This window comes from Arachis hypogaea, chromosome 12 (assembly GCF_003086295.3).
Source record: "Arachis hypogaea cultivar Tifrunner chromosome 12, arahy.Tifrunner.gnm2.J5K5, whole genome shotgun sequence".
NCBI classification, from domain to species: domain Eukaryota; kingdom Viridiplantae; phylum Streptophyta; class Magnoliopsida; order Fabales; family Fabaceae; genus Arachis; species Arachis hypogaea.
Window position 1 is genome coordinate 80685600 of NC_092047.1, and position 6425 is coordinate 80692024.

Sequence of the window (6425 nt, forward strand, 5' to 3'; positions counted from 1 at the left end):
ACTCAATTTTTGAGGTGGAAAGAACTTTGCCAAGAAGGCATTAACTAGCTTTTCCCAAGAGTTCAGGCTTTCTTTAGGTTGTGAGTCCAACCATGTCCTAGCTCTGTCTCTTACAGCAAAAGGGAAGAGCATAAGTCTGTAGACCTCAGGATCAACCCTATTGGTCTTGACAGTGTCACAGATTTGCAAGAATTCAGCTAAGAACTGATGAGGATCTTCCAATGGAAGTCCATGAAACTTGCAATTCTATTGCATTAGAGAAACTAATTGAGGCTTAAGCTCAAAGTTGTTTGCTCCAATGGCAGGGATTGAGATGCTTCTCCCATAGAAGTCGGGAGTAGGTGCAGTAAAGTCACCAAGCACCTTCCTTGCATTGTTGGCATTGTTGTTGTTTTCGGCTGCCATGTTTTCTTCTTGTTTAAAGAGCTCTGTTAGGTCCTCTACAGAGATTTGTGCTTTAGCTTCTCTTAGCTTTCGCTTCAAGGTCCTTTCAGGTTCAGGATCAGCCTCAACAAGAATGCTTTTGTCCTTGCTCCTGCTCATATAAAAGAGAAGAGAACTAGAAAGTATGGAATCCTCTATGTCACAGTATAAAGATTCCTTGAAGTGTCAGAGAAAAAAAAGAATAGAAGGAGAAGGTAGAAAGAGAAGAATTCGAACTTATCAAGAGGGATAGAGTTTGAATTGTTGATAGTGGAGGAGTGTTAGTCCTTAAATAGAAGGATGTGAGAAGAGGGAAATAATTTTCGAAATTAAAGTAAAAGATTTTTAAAATAATAAAAAGAAATTTGAAAATTTGATTTGAGATTTTCAAAAATTAAGATTGGGAAAGAAATTAAGTGATTTTGAAAAAGATTTTGAAATTAGAAATTAAAAAGATATGATTGAAAATTAATTTTGAAAAAGATGTGATTGAAAAGATATGATTGAGAAGATATGATTGAAAATCAAATTAAAAAAGAAAGTTTTAAAATTAAAGTTGATTACTTGACTAACAAGAAATTAAAAGATATGATTCTAAAATTTAAATTTTGATCCTTTCTTAATAGGCAAGTAACAACTTGAAAATTTTGAAGTAAATCATTAATTGTAGCAAGGATTTTCGGAAATAATAATAAATAAAAAATGGAAAGAAATTGATTTTGAAGAGATATGATTGAAAAGATATGATTTGAAAAAGATTTGATTTTGAAAAATTATGAAGATTTGAAAAAAATTTGGATTAAAAACAAAATCTTCCCTCTAGTGTCCTCCTGGCGTTAAACGCCCAGAATGGTATCCATTCTAGCGTTTAACGCCCAAAATGCTACCTTTTTTGGTGTTAAACGCCCAGCCAGGTACCCTGGCTGGTGTTTAAATGCCAGTTTTCCTTCTTCATTGGGCGTTTTGAATGCCCAGCTTTTTCTGTTTAATTCCTCTGTTGAATGTTCTGAATCTTCAATTTTCTATATTATGGACTTGAAAAGACACAATTTTGAACATATTTTTGAATTTTTAATGATGAGAAACAATAAAAAATGCAACTAAGATCAAATAAACAATGCATGCAAGACACCAAACTTAAAAATTGACACTAAGATACATAAAATATTTTTGATTATTATGATTTTATAATTTTTTTTTGTGATTTTCAAAAATCATATGGAAAAGAGAATAAAGAGATTCAAAACTTTTAATAAGAATTCCAGGAATCATGCAATGTTAGTCTGAAGCTTCAGTCTAAAAAGATTAGACATGGCTAGCCAAGCTTTAGCAGGACATTACATTCAGCAGCTAAATTGATGAGAATCAATCAGCTTTTGTGATGATAAGAACATCACCTTGAAACTCTAGAATTCATTCTCAAAAATTCTGAAAAATAAAAAAAAAAAGTACCTAATCTAAGCAACAAGATGAACCGTCAGTTGTCTAAACTCGAACAATCCCCGGCAACGGCGCCAAAAACTTGGTGCACGAAATTGTGATCATCAACAATGGCACCAAAGACTTGGAGCTCTCAAACGTGAATCACACTTTGTCACAATTTCGCACAACTAACCAGCAAGTGCACTGGGTCGTCCAAGTAATACCTTACGTGAGTAAGGGTCGATCCCACGGAGACTGTCGGCTTGAAGCAAGCTATGGTCATCTTGTAAATCTCAGTCATGCAGATTCAAAAGGTTATGGAGGATTGATAATTAAAGATAAATAAAATATAAAATAAAGATAGAGATATAGATACTTATGTAATTCATTGGTAAGAATTTCAGATAAGCGTATGAAGATGCTTTGTTCCTCCTGAACCTCTGCTTTCCTATTGCCTTCTTCCAATCATTCATACTCCTTTCCATGGCAAGCTTTATGTTGGGCATCACTGTTGTCAATGGCTACTTCCCGTCCTCTCAGTGAAAATGTTCTACGCATGCTGTCACCGCACGGCTAATCATTTGTCAGTTCTCGATCAAGTTGGAATAGGATCCATTGATCCTTTTTCGTCTGTCACACGCCCAACACTCGCGAGTTTGAAGCTCGTCACAGTCATCCCTTCCTAGATCCTACTCAGAATACCACAGACAAGGTTTAGACATTCCGGATCTCAGGAATGGCCGCCAATAATTCTAGCCTATACCACGAAGGTTCTAATCTTAGATTAGAAACCCAAGAGATACACATTCAAGCTTGTTTGCATGTAGAATGGAAGTGGTTGTCAGGCACACGTTCATAGGTGAGAATGGTGATGAGTGTCACATAATCATCACATTCATCATGTTCTTGAGTGCGAATGAATATCTTGGAGAAGAAATAGACTTGAGTTGAATAGAAAAACAGTAGTACTTTGCATTAATTCATGAAGAACAACAGAGCTCCACACCTTAATCTATGGTGTGTAGAAACTCCACCGTTGAAAATACAAAAGTGATAATGGTGGTCATTGGCTTCGGCCCCAGAGAGGGAACCTGAAGAACTAAGATGAAAATACAATAGTAAAAGGTCCTATTTATAGAGAACTAGTAGCCTAGGGTTTACAGAAATAAGTAATTAATGCAGAAATCTTCTTCCGGGCCCACTTGGTGTGTGCTTGGGCTGAACATTGAAGCTTTCACATGTAGAGACTTTTCTTGGAGTTAAACGCCAGATTTTGTGCCAGTTTGGGCGTTTAACTCCAGCTTTTGTGCCAGTTCTAGCATTTTGACGCCAGAATTCTTAAGCTGACTTGGAACGCCGGTTTGGGCCATCAAATCTTGGGCAAAGTATGGACTATTATATATTGCTGGAAAGCCCAATTGGGCTTCTGTAGCTCCAGAAAATCCACTTCGAGTACAGGGAGGTCAGAATCCAACAGCATCTGCAGTCCTTTTTCAGCCTCTGAATCAGATTTTTGCTCAGGTCCCTCAATTTCAGCCAGAAAATACCTGAAATTACAGAAAAACACACAAACTCATAGTAAAGTCCAGAAATGTGATTTTTATTTAAAAACTAATAAAAACATAATAAAAACTAACTAAAATATACTAAAAACATACTAAAAATAATGCCAAAAAGCGTATAAATTATCCGCTCATTATCTAGCCTCTTAATGGTGTCTCCCTGATTTTTGATATTGGCTCGAACCTCCTCTTTGAACACCTTGTTCTCTTGGAGTTCCTTGCATATGCCTTCAAGTAGGGTCTCAATCCTTGAGAGTCTATCTTCGGATGATGGTGAGTTGGAGTTGGAGGGGTGAGAATGGCCATTTTAGTTTTGATATGGATGTTGAGAGGTGTTGTTAGGTGGGTGCTGATATGATCTCTGTGTGGAATGTTGGTGAGCTGCATTGTTGTTGGGGTTGTGGCGGCTCTGATCTTTGCCTTGATCTTGTTGATTTTCCCACCCAAAGTTTGGGTGGTTCTTCCAACCAGGATTGTAAGTTTTGGAGTATGGATCATGGTTTTGCCTAGGTGAGTTTCCAAGGTAGTTGGCTTGTTCCTGATCACCCTCTGCCTCTGTATTCACTCCTTCTTGAGCTGCTGATGAGGTAGTGATTGCTGCTACTTGATTCCTTTCTATCTTCTTGGTAAGGTCAGCCAACTGCTTGGTAATCAGCTTGTTCTGGGCCAGCAGTGCATCCACGTTGTTCAGCTCTATCACTCCTCTAGTTTTGCCTCTTTCAGAAGCGTAGAAGTAGTCATTCTCAGCTACAGTCTCAATGACATCTATGGCTTCTTCTATGGTCTTCTTCTTGTTCAGAGATCCCCTAGATGAGTGGTCTACTGCCTTCTTTGATTCATAAGAAAGACCTTCATAGAAAATGTGTAACTGCACCCATTCATTGAATATATCTGGCGGGCACCTTCTTGTCAAGTCCTTAAACCTCTCCCATGCTTCATATAGAGTCTCACCATCTTGTTGCCTGAAGGTTTGTACCTCAGCTTTTAACCTGTTGATTCTTTGAGGAGGATAGAATCTTGCCAAGAATTTGTTCACCACATCTTCCTAGGTTGTTAAACTCTCCTTCGGGAAGGATTCCAGCCATTTAGATGCTTTGTCCTTGAGTGAGAAGGGAAACAGAAGCAATCTGTAGGTGTCAGGATGAACACCATTAGACTTCACAGTATCACATATCCTCAAGAATGTGGTGAGATGTTGATTGGGGTCTTCTTGGACACTTCCTCCGAATGAACAGTTGTTCTGAACGAGGGTAATGAGCTGTGGCTTTAGTTCAAAGTTATTTGCATGTATGGTTGGCTTTTGGATGCTACTTCCACAGTTTCCTGGGTTTGGATTTATGTAAGATCCCAGAACCCTTCTCTTTTGTCCAGCATGATGCACTGGACCTTCTCTGCCATGGTTGTGAGCCTCTTCTTCATGATGGTTCTCCATATTCTCATCCATGTTTGGTTCAAAATACTCCTCTTCCTCAGCACTAACGACTCTCTTTCCTCTTGCTTCCCTCCTTAGTCTAAGGAAGGTTCTCTCAGGTTCAGAATTAAAGGAAGTTGAAGCCCCGCTTCTTCTACCTGTCATACAACCAACAAGGCACAAGTAAGAAAGAGATAAATGTAGGAAGTATTCTTGTTAGAAATGCTGTTAGTGTGAGTGATGCAATATATCAAACAGTTAGTAGGTTAGTGAACTGAATTGTAACAAATAAGAGAACACTACAAACGGGTAATGGGTAAAGGAAAGAAAATAACTACAACTAAAAGTAAATCATTGAGATGAAATTAAATCAAACAGAAGAAAAATGCTCAATCTAGGTAATCAACCAATTTAATCATTGTTGATACAAAATCAATCCCCGGCAACGGCGCCATAAACTTGATGCCGAAAAACTTGTCTCAACAATTTTCCCTCGGCAAGTATACCGAATTGTCGTCAAGTAAAACCTCACAATAGAGTGAGGTCGAATCCCACAGGGATTGATTGGTCAAGCAACTTTAATTGGTGAAATTTTCTAGTTGAGCTAAGTAGAATTTGATTGGAGAATTGCAGGAATTTAAATGGCAGAAAGTAAATGGCAGGAAATGTAATTACTGGAAATAAAGGACTGAATGTAGATGACGGAAAGTAAATTGCAGAATCTTAAATGAGGAATGGGGAAGATGAACATAAAAGTAAATGGCAAAAAGTAAAGAGAATGGGTAAGATCAGAAATGGGGAATTCATTGGGCTCAGGAAATGTTGTATTCTCCGGATCAAGTTCATTTTCATCTCTTCCTCAATCAATGCATTCATTGATCTCCTTGGCAATCTTAAGTGATTGAATTCCAATTCCTTGGTAATTCAATCTCTCAAATCTTGATCAATAGCCAATTCCTTGGTCTAATTGCTCATGAGAAGAGATGAAGTGTGGTCACTGATTATACCACATTTATTCCCAAATCAAAATGTTGGTAGGATTATATGTCACTATATCCATCCAAACCCCAATTTGGTCCAACATGAGAAAGCATTTCTAGCATGATCTCTTCATTCCTCTTCCAAGGTTCCGAAGAGATCCAAGTATGAATAGCTTCTTTTCCAAGACATACCCAATTGGATGAAGATTGAAAGCTTTCTAGTAAAATCAAGAGAAAAGAAAGAGGAAGAATAATGAAAACTATTATTGATCCATCAAATTACAACAGAGCTCCCTAACCCAATGAAAGGGGTTTAGTTGTTCATAGATCTGGAAATGGAAAGCAAAGATGGAAAATACATTCTGAAAGTAAAAACTAGAAGTTGCAGAGAAAGTAAAATTATACAGAGAGTGGTTCTCAATGCTCCCAAAAGCTACTCTCTAGTTCAAAACTACTCCAATATATACTACTCTTCTGATCTTCTAGTTGGCTCTTCAAGTCTTGGATATGGGCCTTTGGATCTTAAGTTGAAGCAGTTGCAGTCTTCAGTGGGCTCAACTTTACTTGCAGAGAAAGTGTGAAGTAGGCATGGACTTTAGCTAGGACGTTAGTGGCGTTAATGTTAAG

At 37.8% G+C, this 6425-nt stretch overlaps 1 non-coding gene across 1 annotated transcript; it reads left to right on the top strand.

The window, feature by feature from the left end:
* The first annotated feature begins 4291 nt into the window (after positions 1-4291).
* Positions 4292-4398, top strand: LOC112731117 (small nucleolar RNA R71). Its single transcript, XR_003166909.1, has one exon. It is a non-coding gene; the product is annotated as a small nucleolar RNA R71 (small nucleolar RNA).
* Positions 4399-6425: the final 2027 nt, after the last annotated feature.